Below are 20,805 nucleotides of genomic sequence, written 5' to 3'. Positions count from 1 at the left end.
GTCTGTGTGTGCAAAGTCCATGTGTGTGTTTAAAAGTCCATGTTTATGTAAAAGGATGTTGCACTTTCTCCCAGCCCGCTGCTCCGTCCCGTGATGGTGGTAGTGGGGGTGCGTCGGCGGGAGCCAGCAGCCGTGGGGGTCGGGACCCTCCTGCGTGTGACCCCGGCCCTCTCCTCCGAATGGCGACGTGCGGCGCCTCCTGCCGCGTGGATGTCACCAGCCGCCGTAACGCTGGCAGGGGCACCGTCACGCGCTTCCCCACCAGCAGGTTGCGGGAGGTCCACAATGCGGCTTTGACGCTGTTGAGGGTGAGCCAGAGCGCGGCGAAGTCTGCGGCTGGGATGGTGTTGGCGCCCTGGCCCACCCCGCTGACCGCTAGCTGGTAGCTCAGCTGGACCTCCCCTGCTGGCAGGCTCGGGCATTGCAGGGGGCCGGTATCGGCCCACAGGTCCCTCGCCACGCTGCACTCCCAGAGCAGGTGCCGCACGGTCTCAGGTTGGCCACATCCTGGACGCGGGCAGGTGTTGATTCTCCCCATGTCCCGGGAGTGCATTACGGCTCTGACCGGGAGGACCTCATGGAGCGCCATCCACGCCAGATCGTTCAGCTTGTTCTGGAGGGTGGGGTGGGCAGCGTTCCTCCAAGCCTGTTGGGCCTCACTAAGTGGAACGGGGCTCACTGCTTCCCGGTCCTGCACAAGAGAGACAAGAGATTTGGCTTTGGTTAAAATAGTGACATCCTGCCCCTCTAAGTCAAATTTAATTAAAAACTTTTTGATAAAAACATTTTGTGGGGGCAGGTTAAAAGCAACTGGACGTTTAAGATCTGTTTTTAAAATGTTCAACTTTCTCAGGTACGACCCCATCCAGAACCGGGCTAGGGCCGCTGTCTTGCTGTCTCCGGATGGGGTCGTCGCGTATCTGATGTGGAGGGCGGTGAAATGGGCTCCTAAAAACAGGTGGGGGTCTGGGAGGCCCTTTCCTCCATTTTCATGTCTTTTCTTCATCGTCTCCCTCTTGAGTCTCTCCCACTTAGACCCCCACATGAAGTAAAACACCGCTCTCTCCACACCTAAAAGAAAGTGTCTTGGGGGACTAAAAACAGAACACAACAATAAAAGCAAGGGTAAAATCACAGCTTTAAAAATTAAAACTTTGCCTTCAAAAGTCATCTGTCGTAGTCCCCAGAACCCCAGTCGTTGCCTGACTTTCCCTAGCGCGTCAGTCCAGTTGCCCCATCCACCACCCTCGTTATCAAATTTAATACCTAAAATCTTCATGTCCGTCTGTTTAAAATCTACTGCCAGATCTGGTCTTACGTCACCCCACGGCCCAAAGAGCTGGGCCTCGGACTTACTCCTGTTGAGCTTGGCGCCCGAGGCCCTTCCGTACCAGTCAGTCAAGTCGAGTGCTCTTTGGGCCGATAAAATGTCATTTAATAAAAGGGTCACGTCATCCATGTAAAGAGCACATGTCGCGGTCAGTCCACCTGGCAAGTCAAGTCCTTTAATCCATTTGTCCCTTCTCAAGATCTGTGCCAGCGGCTCGATGCACGCAACGAACAGGAGTGGGGATAACGGACACCCCTGGCGGACGCCAGAGCGCACACTAAGCGCATTTGTCAGGTGCCCATTTACACGAATTCTGCTGTATATTTCCGTATACAGAAAGCCCACCCACTTTAAAAACCTCCCTGGAAACCCCATTTTTTGCAGTACCTGGTACTGGTGCGAGACCCGATCAAACGATTTCTCAAAGTCTAAATTTAGTACTAAAAGCCTAATATGGCGTCTCGGACCAGCACTAGGCTGTCCGTGATCCTCCTTCCAGGTACGGCACAGACTTGATCCGGGTGGATCACGTCCTCTAAAACAGTCGACATGCGTAATGCTAAAAGTCTGCTAAAGGGTAATTGGTCTCCAGTTTCTCATGTCAGTCCTGTCACCTTTTTTGTAAAGTAGTGAAACTATCCCTATCCTAAAGCTGTCTGGAAGTCGGTCGAGTTCGTCAAATTCTTTAAAAACAGTCAACATGTCATTGGCTAAAATGTCATAAAAGGTAACATAAAATTCCACGGGGAGTCCGTCCTCTCCCGGGCACTTTCCTGTTTTAAAACCTTTAAGACATTTTAAAATTTCAACCAATGTAAAATCTTCCGTTAAAAACTTCTGATTTAAAACTGTTGAACTTGAGAACTGTAAAACCTCTTCCATTGTTTCTAAATGTACATTTTTTTCTGCATAGAGGTCCCCATAAAATTGTTCTATCATTTTTAAAATTCCCTCTATGCAGGTTTCTTCCCTCCCTTCTTCTTTTAATTTCATTATCCCACCCCCTCTAGAAATGATTTTCTTAAAAAAATACCTTGTACATTTTCCCCCTTCTTCTATTTCTCTTTCTTTGCTTCTTAAAATTGTTCCTTTACTTTTAATTTCGGCTAAGACTGACATTTCTTTTCTTACCTGTTTAATTTCTTCATTAAAATCAAAACCCATGTTTAAAAGGTTAAAATACCTCTGTAGTCTCTTTTGCAGCCCCAACATGCACCTCCTCTCTCTCTCTCTTTTATCTTTACCTTTAGTCTTAAAAAAAGTCTTGGTCCTACCCTTCACCATTTCCCACCAGTGTGCTTGTGAATCGTACAAGTCCTGGAGGGTCTGCCAGAGGCTGAACTGCTCCCTGTATTCTCTAACTATCTCCTCGTCTTGTAACAGGGAGCAGTTCAGCCTCCACAGCCCTCCACCTACCGTCACACCTGTGGGGAGTGAAAGGGTGCAGGAGAGCATGCAGTGATCGGAAAAGAACATAGGGGTCAATGTAGCATCCGTGGGCGGGCAATCTCTTGTTAAAACATAGTCGATACGGGAGGCTCGAGTGCCGTCACCACTGTGCCAGGTGAAGCCCTCCTCCCGTGGATGCACTTTTCTGTAACAGTCGACTAAATTAAAATCCCTAACTATATTCTTTAAAAGTACAGATGTTTTATCTACCTTAAAATCCTCCCCAGCATTCTTTCTATCTTGTTTGCTTAAAACACAATTAAAATCCCCTCCGACAACTAGGGGAGCCCTCCCTAGCATGTGGGGCTGCAGCTCTTCTAAAAAGGCATGTCGGTCGTGTTTGTCATTAAAACCATACACATTAAAGGAGACATATTATGCAAATTTCACTTTTTGCATCCTTTTGTACCTCCATTTGGGTCTCTACAGCTCCTAATAACACTCCAAGTGCGAAAAAAAGCCATCCATCCGTTTTCTGTGAGTCAGTTGAACGATTTTGGTGTCAGGAATCATAGGCTTCTATGAGCCATTTTCTGGCTCCCTTATACTGACGTCAAAATAAGGGAATTTGCATAGAACCACCCTGGCGCCACCCCTCACCTCTCAACCCCCACATAGCCCCACCCACTCGATTAGTTGAAGATCCACCACATTAGTTTGCTGGTTTAACAAGCACGGACACAGAGCGCAATGGCTACAAGCAAGACACACATGAAGTGTTGTGTTGTTGGCTGCACAGAACAACACAAATCCTTGCACTTTCTCCCAGCCAAAGAGAACAGAAGAACCGAGTGGCTCCGTTTCATTTTCGATGGCCATGTTCCAGCAACAGTCGGCAAAAATCTTGTGTGTGGAACCACTTCAAGGCAGACTGCTTTGAAAACCTAGGACAGTAACGTTACACTGAGGGATTAGACATCAAACTTTGTTTGACAGAGGGATCTGTACCTACTGTCCGTGGCAAGTCACAAGATGAGAGACATGTAAGTACTGTCGTGTTGTGACTTCTTGAATGGGCAATGCACCGCTCGTTTGACGTGGGTTAAATGACTTCACACGACAAAGAATCCTCCTTTTGTGGAATTTACTGAACTTCGGTAGGTGAGTACAATACATACACATCAGTGGCCGTGGCTAAACTAGGCTATGGTCTCTAGCTCGGGCACAGAACAGTTATGTTACTACTGTCCATGCGGTGAGCTGTGAGCCTATCAACCTAGAAACTGAAACTGACATGGTATCTCCACTACGCTCACTATACGTGATTATGTCACGCTCATGGCCAATCAACGTAAGCATCACACAACATAAACATGAAAGGATAAAGGACAATATATGTGAATGGCCTTACACTACCCCCCTCCAGGAGTACTGAGTCCCTTCAGTACAAGTGACTCCAAAACACATCTAACACAATCAAATGCAGTAGAACACATTTTTTTTCTTTTTTTTTCTTTGTATCACTCTTAAATTCACATATTATCTTTTAACACTAAACTTGGACTTCGATGAACTAGAGAAATATGAAAATTAACTAAACAGTCTCTCTTCTAAACTACTAGTTCTTGAATCGCTCTGGCTTATGAACAATACGCCCTCTAGAAGTCTTCATAATCTTATCTGGGGTAGATTGGGCTCCTGGTCCTCTCTCCTCCTGACGTCTTGAAGCTTTAAGGTGTGATGCTTCGTCTTCCTCGTGTGGCTCCTGAGAAGCACTTCCCTCGGCTGGCTCATTACTAATGCTTAATAGTGGCAGCTCTGGTACCAACGGGAGATCCTCTTCAGGCAGTGGTGTTGCCAGGTCCTGATGCTGCTGTAGCACTTGGTTTCTCCGACGCCCAATCCAAATAGGAACTACATCACTGTCATAGGGTTTTAGCCGGTCATGATGAAGTATCTTGCTGCGCTTAAAGCCTTGGATTTCATAGAGGACATGGCCACGATGGGCAGAAACAATGAAGGGGCCGTTCCATGGTGACTTGAGCTTGGGGCTTAGTCCCTTCTTCTTAGTGTCATCCTTCACATACACCAAATCTCCAACACTGTATGAATGCTCTTGAGCTCGCACATCATATATCTTCTTCTGGCGCTCTTGTGCGGTGCGGAGATGTTTTCTTGCTATTCTTTGAGATTCCTCAAGTCCTTCTCTTAGATTGCAAAGGAACTCCAATTCTAATTCTAAAGGACACCCATTCTATCTGCCCCAGATTGAACATCATGCGGTTGGTGAACTTCTCTGCCAAGCATGAGCTGGTTAGGTGTAAACCCTGTGACTGCATGCCGAGAACTGCGATAGGCAAGTGCTCGTCCCAGTTCTTCTGATTTTGGTCCACATAGCACCGGATCATTTGGAGCAAGGTCCTATTGAACCGTTCCACTTGTCCATTAGAGGCTGGGTGATATAGGGGTAGTCCTAGTTTTTGTTATCTGCAGAAGCTTGCATACATTCTGAAAGAGTAAACTTTCAAAATTGCGGCCCTGGTCAGTATGCAACTCAAGGGGGGCACCAAATCGAGCAATGAAGTCATACACAAGCTTCTTGGCTGTTATTTCTGCCCCTTGGTCAGGAACAGCGAAAGCTTCCACCCATCTAGTAAACTGGTCAATTATTACAAGAATGTACTTGTTTCCTGAGCTGGATTCCGGGAACGGTCCAAGGATGTCCAGGTGGAGACGGTCCAAAGGAGCACCAGCTTGATAGTTTTGCAGCTTGGCCCTTTTTGTTGGTCCTGCAGCTTTGGATGCATTGCAGTGTTGACATTTCTTCACAAACAGATGGACGTCTGTGCCCATTCCATACCAATGGTAGCTTTGGCGCAGACGCTCTAAGGTTTTTACCTCCCCAAGGTGACCAGAATTGGGAGGGTTGTGGCTAGCCTGCAGGATTTCTTGTTGCATGGAAACTGGCACTAACAGCAGCAATGTTGGATGTTGCCCTCCGACTCTCTCCCAGGAATAGTATAGAACTCCTTGTCTCAATACCACCTGAGGCCAACAGAGCCAGAACTTCCTCACTGCAGGGCTCTCAAGCATCACCTGATCTTTAGTTGGAAGTGTCCCAGATTCTTTCCACAGGTGAAGGATGGAGAGGACAGAATCAACTTTCTGGAGTTGGGCAAGCTCATCAGAGCTGATGGACTCTATCCAATTAACTACTGGAGTCTCCAGCTGGGTTGTTGATAGTTGGCCTGATTCCATCGACTGTATGGGATCACCACTGGGCTCACTGGCAGGTTCAATGCACCTCACCGCCAATGGCATAACGTCGCCAACATCTTCCTCAAAACGTGTCCACTGTTCATGAAGCCTTTGGCAGTACTTGCAACCTTGACATGGGAGGTCAGACAAGTATTTCCCTGCTTGATAGCAGTCACATTTGTCTGCATAGTCCATGCTTCGTCTCGACAGGGCGTCAGCATTTGAGTGTTTGTGGCCTGCACGATGTTCTATTTGGAAGTCATACTGGCTCAACTCCTCTAACCACCGTGCCAGCTGGCCTTCGGGATATTTGAACCTGAAGAGCCAGGTGAGACTGCCATGATCCGTTCACAGCAAAAACTTCCTTCCCAGCAGGTAGTGGCGGAACTGGCGGGTGAAACGCACAACAGCAAGTAACTCACGCCTTGTGACACAATACCTCTGTTGAGCTGGTGTAAGGTGACTGCTGGCATATGTCAGTACTCGCTCCTCTCCCCACTGGAGTTGTGACAGGACTGCCCCAACACTATGATTTGATGCATCAGTGTCGAGAATGTATTTGCCTTCTGCAATCGGGTATCCCAACACTGGGGTAGTTATTAGTCTTTCTTTTAGCTGTGTAAAGGCCTCCTGATGTTCTTCTGTCCATTGAAACATGGCTCCCTTCTTTAGAAGATTGTGGAGAGGACTTGCAAGCTCTGCAAAAGCTGGTACAAATTTGCGGTAATAGTTACATAGTCCAAGAAAGGCTTGAAGCTCCTTAACGTTGCTGGGAGATCCCCAGAGCTGTACATCCCTGATCAGAGCTGGGTTTGGCCGAATACCACTGGGTGAAAAGGCTCTGAATCAGGGAATATTCATAGTTATATATTTCCTGATATGCGTAATATCAGGAAATATATTGGTTGATATGCTCCTGATATTTTAGTGCCAATTGCCATATCAGGAGCATATCAAAAGTCCTGAATGGGACTGCGACGACATGCAAGATATCCAGACTTCATATTCTCACCTGATATGATCCATGTTTCAAGTATTAGCTACTTATATGACCCCGGACACCTCTTGTTCTTGTTCCCATATACCCCCTGATATGTCAAACATGGGACTACGCATATACAGCCCATATACTGCCAGACACAGCTAATTTTGCAGGCATTTATGTGTATGCCTTTATTTGCTTTTCGATAGGCTTTATGCCTTTATTTTTAAAATTAATCATGTGATGATGTGAATCATGTTATATATGGTGATTTATGTAAGGGTTTTAAATGTGAGATAGTACATAACCATCACTGAGCTTATTGTGCATCTTTAACTTAAATAATATTTCACATTAATTTTACATACACTTAATTACATTATTTACTTACACCTGCTAAATCCCAATGACTTATTTTACTTTACCATGAAAAATATACTGTACGACAGGCAATAAAATTTGTTACATGGCCTTTATTGTATTTATCAATCAATATTCAAATCAACATGGCTTTCTCGCCTGCAGTAGGGGGCTTACGCAGTGACACTCGCCCCCTCTCAATGACCTGCCTCGAGTGAGAACAGAGACTTCTGCTTGACCACAGTGGTTTAAACAGTCCATGGTCTGGGCGTGCAACGTCCCTTAAAACATTTTGGGCCCTTGTCCGTACTCTTCTGGTATAGATGGTAGGGAAGGGTGCTCTGATGGTCCCTTTGGCAGTAAAAGTCAGGTGTCTGTAAAAAGAGAAAGAAAGTATATGTTACAATTGACCCTGTCCGTGAATATAATTAACTCAGCTTGTGTGACAAATAAAAGCAAACCCACAATAGCAGCCTAGACGTCAGGTGCAATAGTTAGAAGTAATGGAGATATGTATTACAGTTGTGCTCATAAGTTTACATAACCTTAGCATACACATACATTTAAAAATCATCTGATCTTAATGCCTTAATAAAAAAAAATGAGAAAATCCAACCTTTAAGGAACACTTATTTATTTACGATACACAAAGAAAATTGCTGTCCTTAAAGGTTGGATTTTCCCTAATTTTTTTAATTAAGGCATTAAGATCAATTTCCAAAAGTATCATACCTAATTGCAACACTGTCTGCAGAAGCTCTTTCCTTCTTGCTTAAAGCACCTTTCTGATGCCTAACATAGATCCTCCCCCATCTGACGTGCAGTGCCAGCCTCTGGCTCCAGGCTGGGACTTGCTGGATGGCACCTAAAAAATAAAACAGCAATTGCTATACATTATGTTATTGTTGATTAAGATAAAAATCAAACATTAAAAAATAAGTTGGTAAGTCAATCAGGTGTTCAAACAAAAATGATAATTACCTTATGAAGGCACCCTTGCCACCATCACCATCAATGTTATGTTATCACCAATTATTGATATCAGTTTATTTGTGAGGGTTTCAGTTTCTGTAAATAGAAAATAAGATTTAACTAAATTATGATTATGCTCAGTTTGGCATATATTCAACACATTATTTACATTACCACCAACATAATGGTAAACATGGCTAAACTTCAAAATTCAAGACTATTATTAAAAACGACAATAATGATGATTAGTTCCTGTATTAATGCATTACATTGCACATTTGTCAAACAAATTAGAGTGTGCACAGTGACATAGCCCTCATTCAAAACACACAAACACTTACAGCATGTTGAGGGCAGCAGCCATGGCTTCCAGACATAGTCAAGTAGCATGTAGTAGTAGCAGGACAGACCGACTTTGCCCTGGTCTGTTGATGGAGCCCACTACAGTCATAACAACAAACAGACACATGAAAAAAGGGGATAAACTAAACACAGCAACAAACACAAATACATGCAAACACATTATAATGTTATTTGCTATTCTACGTGTGTGTGTGTGTCTGTCTGTCTCTACCTGGTGAGTGAACTCTCTTGCGGGATTTGAACTTATTTTGTATGGAAGTGGCACACATTTGGAATATTCCAGAATGCACTCAGTGTTCCAAGCAGTCCTCACAACTCACTGCCTGCAAACAGAGAACAGAGGGAAATTAAGATGAATAAATTGCAAAATAAGCTTACAAATAACGTGAAAAGACTATCACTGAAGCACTAATGCCCTCACATGCATCTTAAATAAACACATGCCTTGGCACAAGTCAGGTACAACCAAATAAGGGCTATGAAATGAAGAACAGTTTGCCTAATACTACCCATACATCAGAAACCTTTGACAAGATTTGGCTTTCAAGCTTTACTCAAAAGACTACAATCTTTCAATAATCTTACCCAAATCTGGTCAAGTCTTCTGGTGTAAGGATGGCTTAATATAACACTATACGTTACCCTTCACAAACTAAAGATCCCTTCACTTGTCGGCATCATATTGAGGTATGTCAACCCCCTGTTCACGTTAGCCTGCATAGTCATTAGCAGCCACTATAAATGTAGCTTCTAGAAGTTATAGGTAGGTTAGCTAACCTACTCGTGCCTGATAGCCTTGGCCATTTCATTCAAACTAAAACTTTACAACCATAACGAAATCTCAGACAGACTTATTGTTGAATATGATATTACTACCATTCCAGATATTCCACACAATGGTAAAGTTAGTTATTGGAAAAGTTAACATTAACAGCTAGCAGCTAACGTTAGCGATGTTAGCTCGCAAGCTAGCAAACGTTAGCTGATTCTAACATGACGGTTAACAAACGGTTTTGGTTAACATTAATGCTAAAAACAGTATTTTCCTAATTAATTCCAGTTTTCAATTGGCATACAAAAGTACTGTAGTTCTTACCTTGGATATGATGACGGCAGAGTTTGTACAGCTTGCAGTCAGATGCATGAAATGCAGATGCAGATGCAGAAAAGTGACGGTTGAAGTCACCACCAGTGGCAAGGAGTTCGTTGAAAAGTCAGTCAGGGGTGGGGGATGGGTATGCTGTGTGTGCGCATGCGCTTATCGAGAGGCAAAGCATAAGAAATCGTGGAAATTATTAGGCCTGCATATTTTAGTTACATTAAAATGACTACCAAACTGATTTTGTAGAAGTGTCAAAACATAGTAGCCAAGTGGGCTATTACTACTATTCTGATTATTAACATTATTGGTTCTCATATAGTTTGACGTCAATTTCATTTGAAGCCTTGTTCCTTAATTAAATCAACATTGGTTTATCAGTCACCCACGTTTTATAGACAAGTTACAACATGATTGATCAATTGTTACGTTGGCCCACAAGGAAGCTTGTAATGTTAAAATAGTATGCTCAACTTTAACAAGTTTAATAAGCCTTTCTTATGTGTTATGGTTTGTAGCATATAGTATGTATTTATTTTCATTATAGGCTATTGATTGAATTGTTGTTTATTATTGCTATTCTTCTTAATGTAGACCTACTTCAAATTGTTTAGGCTACTGTTAAATTTAACTTTGTATTGTTGTTATGTGGCAACTCCAGCTGAACCGAATTCATTTTGGCAGACAGCATTGGGGACAAGGGGAAAGCAGATAATTTAAAATGTGGACTTTATTACTCCAACAGATCTCATGCATATTATACATAAAAAGTAGGCTAGACCTACAGACTATAGCAACTATAAAATCTCAAAGATATCATTGAAATTGAACCATAACCAAAATAATTAGGTAAGTAGGCTAGCCTTGACCTGAAAAAGGTAGTCTTTACACTGTAAATAGTCTATTTTTGAATGTCCCGAAATTAGATAGAAATCAAACGGCAAATAGTCTATCGGTGATGTTTTATGGTACGTTTTGGGCGTAGGGCATGCGTGACTTAATTAGGCAGATCTTGGGCCTAGGCTATCTAATATGATAGCCTAAGCCTATCCAAGGGTGGAGACCTACCCAAAGATATCCAGAAATGGTGTGTGTGACTTGTGATTTGGGTATGCATACCCCTGATATCTCATTGGCATATCAGGAGTCAAAATAAATCAATATTTTCACTGATTCTTAAAAACTCAGGATATGATCAAAGATGCTCCTGATATGCTGCATGTCATAAAAAATATCCGGTCAGTATATCCCCTGATTCAGAGCCTTTTCACCCAGTGTACCTTCTCCACTCACAATGTGGCCTAGGAAGAGAACCTCCTCTTGGAGCAGGTGACATTTTGATGGCTTTAACTTCAGTCCATAGCTGTGGAGGCAATCAAAGACTTGTGAAAGACGATCCAGGCTCTCATCCCCATCTCTACCTAGGACAATGATGTCGTCCAGATAAATGAGAAACGTCTCACATTGGAGTCCCCTGAGGACAAGCTCCATAGCCCTTTGAAAAGTGCTGGGGGCGTTGCACAAGCCAAAAGGCATACGGGTGTACTCGTAGAGGCCCCATCTGGTGATGAACGCCGTCTTCTCACGGTCTTTGTCATCCACTGCGATTGCAAGTCGAGTGTCGAGAACATAGTAGTTCCCCCGAGAACATCAAGGCATTCTTCTATTTTGGGTAAAGGATACGCATCTTTGACTGTCACACTATTTAGGCTGCGGTAATCTACACACCATCGTACTCCTCCATCCTTCTTGCGTACCAAAACCACTGGAGAGGCCCACTCCGATGATGATGGTGTGATGACACCTGTTCTCAGCATGTCTTGAAGATGGGCTTCTTCCTCACCTTTGAAGCCAAGAGGTGTTCTTCTCACTGGCTGACGCACAGGTCTAGCTGACCCAGTGTCAATCTTGTGTGTTACAGCAGAGAGGTAACCCAGATCAGAGTCAGTTCTGGCAAAAATGGATTGGTAAGTTATTAGTAGCTGAAGAAAACGCTGCTGCTGTTCCTCAGTGAGTGTTTCGCTTGTGGTAGCAACCAGGTCATGGAGATGCTGAGGTAGGTCAGAAATAGTTGCTACTCTTCCAACCACCAATGGTCGCACACTCACTGACTCGCTCTCTAATTTGGTTGCTGCACCTTGTTGGCATGGACTTGTTGGTTCGTCAGGATAAGCTTCAACTAAAAGCCCAAGGCATGCTCCTTTTGACAATGCTGCTTTACTGGTGGAAAAGTTGCATAGTCTGACTGGCACCTGCTTCTCCATGGTGGTAGCAACACTTCCGGAAGCTACAGCTTCAGTGATGTTCAAAGGCTCGAGCACGGCTGGGACACCTGGTCTTGGATTTTCTACCTCCCCCCACACCACACATTCCGATGTGGGTGGTATAGTGGTAGTCTCTCTCAGGATCACATTGGCAACACAATAGTCAGATCCATCCCCTCTCACTATTTTGGACAGTATAAGTTCATTTCCAATGAAAACTTTGCCACGGGTGTGGATGACGACGTCATGGGCCTTCATCAAATCCAATCCTAGGAGAACAGAGTCATGGATGGGGGCTATATGCACATCCCAGTCAATGGTCTTAGATGCTATTTTGAAGGTGACGGTCAGCCCACGCTTTGCCTTCATGCCATCTCCAACACCTGCATTCAGGAGGTAAGTCTTGTGCAGGTTTGTCGCCTCACATCCTGAGAAACTCTGATACAGCTCCTCAGAGATCACAGTTGTTTGGGCTCCAGTGTCTACCACAGCTTGAGTTGGAACACCATTTGCAGTTACAGGAATCTGTAGACTCTCGCCTTTGTTTTTGGTGCAGCTAATTTGTAAGTCCTGTGGCTGGTGACTTGAATTTATGGTGCCTTCAGGTGGTTTCTGACGGCCTGTGTTCTTTTCACCATGGTTTCGGGTTCCTGTCGGACTTGATGACCTCATGCAGTCTCTCCTGAAATGCCCTTGTTCTCCACAAGTGAAACATGTACCAGGTGTGCCACGGTTTGGGCTTGAGGACAGGGAGCGCGTTCGACCAGGGTGCACTTGTTGGGGACTTTGCCTCCTCTCTTGGGGTCGTGCTGATGCTCTTGTAGGCTGGTTTTCTGCATGATTAGACTTGAGATGATCCATCTGCAATTGCAAGTTCCCCACTGTACTAACAAGGGCCTTGATTTGGTCAGTCAGTACAGAAAACTGATCAGCAGTGACATATTGAGGAGCCTGCACTCTACGAGAAGTAGCAGTAAAGTCATCGCCGATGTCTCCCTCATCAGCCCAAGATATGCGTCTCGCTCTGCTCTTTATTTCAGTTTCACGCCCCACAGTGGCTTTAAAATTATGTTTGTGGGCCTCTACACACTTCTGAGCCTCTGCAAGAGAACATGGGTCACGGTTCATAACTTCATAGGCCACTTTTTGATTTCTCAAACCCTTCAAGAAGGCATCAGTTGCCAGCTGGTCTTGTAGCCGAAGATCGACTCCTGGATATGCAAAAGTGACGAGACGTCGTACCTCTTCTGCAAATTCAGCTGTCGTCTCCTTGCCTTGGCGAAGTTCTCCTAGCTTTCTTCGTACGGTAGTAGGAGGATCTTTTTGCCCAAAGCGCTGAGTGAGCTGCTCTACTAAAAGGACATAGTCCTCTCTTGTGCGCTCTGGTAGTGAACAGACGTATCGAATAGCTGCTCCTCTTAAACATTCAAGCAGCCTGTCTACTCTCTCAGGAGCACTCCATCCATATTTCCTGGCCAGGCGCTCAAACGGTAACAAAAAGGCATCCCAGTCTTCTTTACCATCGTATGTGGCAAGCTTAGGCCTACGTACTTCCTGCACAGACGGCTGACTATTATTAAGCCTCTGCCCATCTTGGTTGGGGAATAGACGTTGTGTTTCACGTTCCGGATCTCTGCTATCTCTCCGTCTAATGTCAAGTTCAGGATTAATGCTCCGCCTAGTCGGACCTGAGTTGCTGATAACATCCAGCTCAGCTGCAAAGGGCCCACTGACATGTTCTCTTGGCCTTACAGACATGTCCAACATAGCTGGAGGCATAACATTAGGCTCAAATGTATGCCTGTCCCCTGTTGAGTGTAGTCCCATCTCTTCCCCACCACCAGTAGGAGCAGGTAGATGTGGTGTGAGGGTTTGTACTGCTGACTTTTCACTTATGTGCGTAAGAACGGGGGCAAGCATCATTTGCAGTTGTTTTGCCTGTTGATTTTGGCTATCTAGTAAAGCCTGCAGCCATTTTGGAGCCTGTTCCGACTCGTTTAAGGCTGCTGTAGCTCCTTGTAATTCGTCGGTCATTTTTTTATTTTTCTTTTATGTTATTCTTTCTTCAAGACGGTGATTAACAGCCCAAGATTTTTTTTTTTTTACTGCCAATATCAGCTGACAACAAATCCCTTAAAACCAATATCAGCTGACAACAAATCCCTTAAAATTTTGTGAGTTTAAAAAGCTGTTTCTTTTTATAATGTCTCTTTGATTTGTATAGTAAAACTCATGAAACGTTGCCAGCAAGAAGGTCTTCCTTTAGCTTTTCATGGGCTTTTATTTTGACAGGTGAATGATTACCACTGCTAGTCCACTAGCTAGCCGATTAGCATTAATCAACGAACATAAACACTCCTCCGTTTTGCAATGTTGCTGAACTGCTAGCGTCGTTCAGCTGATTAGCTTGCACTTATCTCTTGGGTCCTTATTTCATCCGTTGGATTTACTCACGGTTTGGAAAGTTGGATCCCACTTCTGACACCAGTTGTCGTGTTGTGACTTCTTGAATGGGCAATGCACCGCTCGTTTGACGTGGGTTAAATGACTTCACACGACAAAGAATCCTCCTTTTGTGGAATTTACTGAACTTCGGTAGGTGAGTACAATACATACACATCAGTGGCCGTGGCTAAACTAGGCTATGGTCTCTAGCTCGGGCACAGAACAGTTATGTTACTACTGTCCATGCGGTGAGCTGTGAGCCTATCAACCTAGAAACTGAAACTGACATGGTATCTCCACTACGCTCACTATACGTGATTATGTCACGCTCATGGCCAATCAACGTAAGCATCACACAACATAAACATGAAAGGATAAAGGACAATATATGTGAATGGCCTTACAGTACTTTCAAATAATGACTTTTGTGTTCCTATCGCAGTTACGCATGAACTAACGTTAGGTTGTTCGTGTTTTGTCATTTAGCACAAGCTAACGCAAACATTACGGCTAACGTTAGCCCTGCATCTGCTTGGAGTGAGCATTTTCTCCATTCCAAATTGCAAATGCAGCACACAGCCGATCGAGTCATATTTGACAATCCCAGGCCAGTAAGCTCTTAGTCTAGGCTAATGTTTGCTGTTGTAAATAAAGCGAGATATAGTACTGACAGTGCAAGAAGTTGTAGCCTCAGTTTTTAGCTCAAAGTAAACGTGCATATTATGTGCATGCCATTATTTTCATGTTTGGTTTTCTCTTTACTGCGGTGGTTCTCTCTTTAAGACTCTACCTGGCTGCTCTGCATTACAATGAGGATGCTGCACGAGACCAGGCCACCTCATCCTCTGGGGACACTCTATACAGGATGCATTTCCCAAAGTACAGGAAGGGAGAGTGCAGGGTGAAACCCATCAAAACCGAGACAACATTCCATAAGTTACATATTTTTTTTTATTGCTCAACAATAAAAGATCTGTTCATTTTGCATGCTATTGCACTATGGTGTCTTTTACAATGAACAAAACAATAAATAAATGTACAATGAAATACTTTACAAACTATGTACATAGTTACGAAGTGTGAAATATTGCACAGGGTATGTGGAAGACTTGATGGGCTTCATCATGGCCGAGGTCTTTGTGGACCAAGAAGCATACTGGGAGGAACTCCTAAAAATAAGCATTCCTCCGGACCTGTCCTCAGAGTTTGAGCACCCAGAGAAGGAGGAGGTGATCGCCAACTATGTGTCTCGCTTCAATCCAGGGGAGGCAGTTTGAAGCCCACGTATTGTCCTTGGCTGTCAGGAAACTCCCGACGAACACGCAGGACCACACATGACGGGATGACGACCCTTATTCTGTATCCAAGGAATCCCCAACACCAACTGACAAAGCTCCTATAGGCAAGCTATCTGTAACGAGTAAAAAAAAAAAAAAAAAAAAAACATTGCAGTAGTTAGCAGGTTACATAATCTGTCAGTTCTGTCAAAAGTGCATATTGCATATGTCATGTTTTATTTCTGTTTTGTGTAATAAATATATTGTAATGTCTTAACCCTCTAGGCGCCACTGTCGAGTTTACTCGACAAGATGCGGTACTGAATAAAACGGCCGATTTAGTCAAATAGGGTGTCATATTTCGTTCGACATCCACTCCACTAGATGGCAGACATGTCATACGTCATCCCCGAGTCCGAAAAAGGTCATGGTTTAAACAAAACTTTTGAGCTACAGCTCATTGAATCAGTGCGTGCAATACCGGAGCTAGTGTGGGTGTGAGCCACTTTGTCAGAGCGATATTGTCAACGTCAGCGAGTATTTGCATTAGATTATCGTCTAATGGCATCAAAAAAGTTTACCTGAAATGAAGTGTTGGGTCTTCTATTCGCGGACCCTGATTCTGAAGGGGAATATCTGCCTTCAGGAAATGACGGTGATTCGTTTAGTGAGGCTTCAGATGCGTCCCTACCTTGCAATGATGCAGCTGGACAAAGTGAGAGTTTACTCCATAGTTTAGCTTACACCAAGCACAAACGTTGAAATGTTTGCCCAATGTCACTGGTGGGAATAATGTTTCACGGGTTCGGAGTGTTCATCGGGAAGTTAGCAGGGTGTGGCGAACGAGGCTGGAGGTAGCCTAATGTCCATAGCGCTAGCTTCTGTCTTGTGCCTCTCCACAATCGTGGCGACAGTAACGTGGTGGAGCCTTTGTCTAATGCCACTGGGTATGTTAGACGAGGTCGAAGTGCTCATAGGACAGTTCGGGGGGAACGTAGTGGCAGTGTGGGGAGTCGCAATGAGAATGACAGTAGGCCTAGTCCGAGCTGCGCAAATTCTCTCCACTCGGTGCGCGCGAGGCAGATCTGGCCATGCTGCTCGCATGGTGGAGGTGGTGACACGCTCTCTTCCTCTCCCTCTCCCACACACACACACACATTAGGTCATGCATAGTCTATCACAAGATGATGGGAATGCCGGCCCTGTATGGATAGGGATAGGGAGTCATTATCTCTACAGCAAAAGGCCAGCCAGCCAATGTCAGCCATTTATTAGTAATGATTTACACTGTTGATTTGCTATCTATTTCCCTGATCATTTAGGACATACACTATGTGTTCCTTTTTGTGTGTTCATGTCCTTGTGATGTGTGTGTCTTTGTCAGCTAAGAAAAAAAACATCAACAAAAACAACAAAAAGAAAACAAATACTAACATTGTCTCTTGTCTTGTCTCGTCATCTCACTCCTGATCTGTGCCTTGCCGTAGCAAATGAGCTTTTGAACTAAACAGGTCTTGTCTACAGTGGGTCCCAGTTAAAAATTGACACTTCATTCACGATCATGGTGAATGGTGAAATGTAAGTACAACTGCAGCCGCTTGGGGGCAGCATAGTCCGCTGTGGAGTTCCACGGTCGAACCAGACGGCGCATTCGACAGCAAGGGCTGTGATTGGCCGAGTTTTCAGTGCGTTTCTCTGTGTTTTTAGCAGCCCCTGCAACATCCACTGTAGCCTAAGCCTTGTACATAATGTTAAACATAGTTTTGGATTCAGTGGCAAGATTTCTTGATTGTACAGTGTCTGTCTCTCAGTAATGTTTTAAAATGAGAGCTTCGTCAGCTGGCAGTAGGCTACTTTGTCGGTAGTCATGAGAAGTTCGCTTGCTAACAGAACATAAATATGCTGCCCAGAAACCTTGTGAATAGTTCTGATTTTTTTTACTACACTAATGAGGTTGAAATATAGACTTTGCCTACAGCATCTCCTTAACAGTAATGTTAACAAAATGACAGCATTCATATGACAAAGAAAAACGAATTTGGTCACTCAAGACTGTGCCACAGCAACCAGTGTAGGCTACAGTCCTGCCCAATAGGCCTACTCGAAGCAGATAGCGTTGTCTGACGGTCGAGTGGGTTAATGCCTATTGTTATCATTTTTTGCAAGGTGTTGCTCCTGGCAATACTTGTTTATAAGACGTTTGGTGATTAATTGATAGCTGTTTTTGGGACACGTTAAACGTTCTTTATAATGAGCGCATCCGGGGAGTAAAACGACTGTTACGCGACGCTGCAACGCTGTTACAACTGTAGGCTACAATGATTGCAATACAAAAATATGCGCGTGTTAGTTTAGTTAGTTTTGTGATGTTTTGCACTTTTGCCTCATGTGTTTTCAGGTTTGAGGGCTTTTTTGGCAAGATTGACCTTGGTTAGACTCTGCATATGTTATTTCTCTGTATGGAAAATAAAGTCAATTTTCGACACACGTCTGTTATTAGTTCAATAACAAGTGTTGCTTGTTAAAACATGTGACTAGTGAAACTCAAATGATTTTAGAAATATTTAGCCAAAGCCAAAAAGTGTTAGAGAGAAGGAGAGACGCCGGTGCAGCTCAGATGTCTTCTTAATTTTCTTTATTCTTTAGTAAAAGGTGCAGAACATTATTAAACTCTGACTAACGTTTCGATGTTCGTTAGTCAAAAACATCGACACATCGAAATGTTAGTCAAAGTTTAATAATGTTCTGCACCTTTTACTGAAGAATAAAGAAAATTCAGAAGACATCTGAGCTGCACCGGCGTCTCTCCTCTCTAAAATATCTGTCCTGGCCTGGTTGCAACGGATTGTGGCCAAACGACAGAAGCGCTGAGAACCCTCCTTTGTCTAAAAGTGTTACTTTGTGCCCCGCGCTCCCCCACTGCTTGTGAAAGAAGGGGATGGGGGAGGGGGGCTTAACGTGAAAAAGCTTAATGTCACAAAACGGCAACGAGTCGTTTTAGGCTACAGGCCTTCATAATGGTAGGCTACAGGAAGTGGGGGGAGGGTATGGGATGACCAGAGCCGTCATCTATCGTCTTTCCAGGCACACAGCTCGTTATATAGCCTATCGACTGCCTTAACAGATAGGCTTTGCTCTTGGGTTTGGCCTTACAGCGAACTCAATGCTCTTGTTGCTTGCAGTTTGTTAAATAAAGCGATGCAGATTACATTATTTATTTCTGATTAATTGCGTCTTTTGATGTATTTTCCAACATTTGCTTGTTAGGCTGGGCTACTGTCAATGTCCTGTACAGGTCAATGTTCAACAATTGCTGGTGTAGGCCTAGGCTATTAATCAATTAGGGACTGTTCGTTATTTATTTAATTAAGGGGCTACCGGAGGAGTTTTGGGAGCGTTAGTCAAAAAAGACGTGACCCTCCCTCGCCAGCAAGAATTTTTTCTATGACCCTCCAAAGTGATTGAGAAAAAACGCATGACCCTCCCCAGTCCCAACAATTTATTGATGCCTTAGGCTACTGGGTCAATTTGGGAGCTTGCATGCTACGACTCCTTCCTTGAAATGCCTTGAAAAGGCTGTCGTATGCACAATTTCACAAATAATCACCGGGACCGAAACAAACCTGTCAACTTTTCCCGGGTTTATCGCGTATTTTAACTTTTTCCTCGCTGTCTTAGGAGGAGCTGCAGGGCCGTCGCAAGGGGATGCGAGGCCCTGTGCGAACTTGACAGATGCAAGGCCCTTTTCACTTACGTGCATGAAATCATGCGATAGCTTACTTTACACATAGCCAAGGCTACCGTCGGTGTATTTTAATAGTAGCCTAGTCTAATAAGCTACACCAGCTTGCCTTTAAGAGGGGAAATTCAATTGTATAGCCTATAACATTAGCTGAGTCACATATTTGGCCATATGGTGTTTATCATAGGCTACATCACGAAACCAAATAGTGTAACAAAGGCAAACACTTTAACAGGGGGAATTAATTGGGCATGAATCATTGTGCTGAACGGTATTTGTCAATTAGCAGAAACACACACGACATTCAAACTATTGATAAGATGTACTGGTCTGTATCTATAGGCTAACATTGGACAAATAAATGACACTGACTCGCCATATCCTGACTCAGGAAAAAAAACATTTTCTTGCTTTGCCGCAAACTCAGCAATGAAATCATAGGCCAGTTTGCAGGTAGCCTAACGTCTTTTTCATAGAAGGGAGAGCCCAGTCTCTCCTGTGACATGGAGGTGCGCAAATAGTTTTCAATAGCCTGTTCAACTTCGAAAAGCTTCGTTCACCCGATGCCAGTCACTGATCGCAATTTCAAAGTTCGGAAAGCTTCATCTTTTTAAGTTTTAAGTGCAGTGGCCCCTATCTGCCCCCTTTGGAATTATATCTCGAGCCTATTATAAGGTCCAGTGCGTTATGTCCTGGGATTCGGATGTGCTCAAAAAGAAAAGAAAAAACACTTTTTTATAGATGGTTATGAGGAGCAATGTGAGAGAGAAATTTGATGATCATTGATCGTTGTTTTGGGACGTTAAGCCTTTTCCATAGGCGTCAGTGAAGGAGATTGAAGAATGACCATTTTTTTATACGAAAATATTTCTACAAAAACTCAGTGTCTAAAAACTCAGTGTCATTCAGACTCAACCCTCTTGTTGTTTTATTATCTTTTTCGTTGTCGTTTGAACGTTGGCAAGCAGGCATGTTGCGGTTGCAATTTAAGTGAAATTTCTACAGTAGGCCTACAACATGCTGTTAGGCTGGGCTACTGTCAATGTACTTGTACAGGTAAATGTTCAACAATTGCTGGTGTACAGATTATATAATCAATTAGCTAAATCATTTGTCCAGCTGTTTAAACATTTTTTCGTGCTACATTCAAACGCAAAAGGTGCTTTGATATATTTTTCGTTTGATTGCAATGAATGAGGATAATTGCTTTTTTTTGCATTATTTTGAATATGACTCGCTCCAGTCTCAACATCACGTACTTTTTCCACACGCTAAGTTCTAACACACATAGGCCTATCCCCTCTCGCTTTCTCTCTCTCCATCC

General features: G+C 43.8%; 1 long non-coding RNA gene across 3 annotated transcripts; it reads right to left on the bottom strand.

Moving 5' to 3' along the window:
* Positions 1-7,417: 7,417 nt before the first annotated feature.
* Positions 7,418-10,164, bottom strand: LOC121723776. 3 transcript variants are annotated; one of them, XR_006035035.1, is made up of 6 exons: positions 9,751-10,164; positions 8,866-8,977; positions 8,633-8,732; positions 8,301-8,387; positions 8,052-8,184; positions 7,418-7,693 (listed from the first exon to the last, which is right to left on the bottom strand). It is a non-coding gene; the product is annotated as an uncharacterized LOC121723776 (long non-coding RNA). The 3 variants fall into 3 exon arrangements; XR_006035036.1 differs by having other exon boundaries at positions 8,101-8,184; XR_006035037.1 differs by lacking the exon at positions 8,866-8,977 and having other exon boundaries at positions 9,751-9,812.
* Positions 10,165-20,805: the final 10,641 nt, after the last annotated feature.

The sequence above is a fragment of the Alosa sapidissima genome, chromosome 1, assembly GCF_018492685.1.
Source record: "Alosa sapidissima isolate fAloSap1 chromosome 1, fAloSap1.pri, whole genome shotgun sequence".
In the NCBI taxonomy this organism is placed as follows: Eukaryota; Metazoa; Chordata; class Actinopteri; order Clupeiformes; family Clupeidae; genus Alosa; species Alosa sapidissima.
The sequence above is the reverse complement of the archived record's forward strand: the minus strand, read 5'-3'. Positions and strand labels throughout refer to the sequence as shown.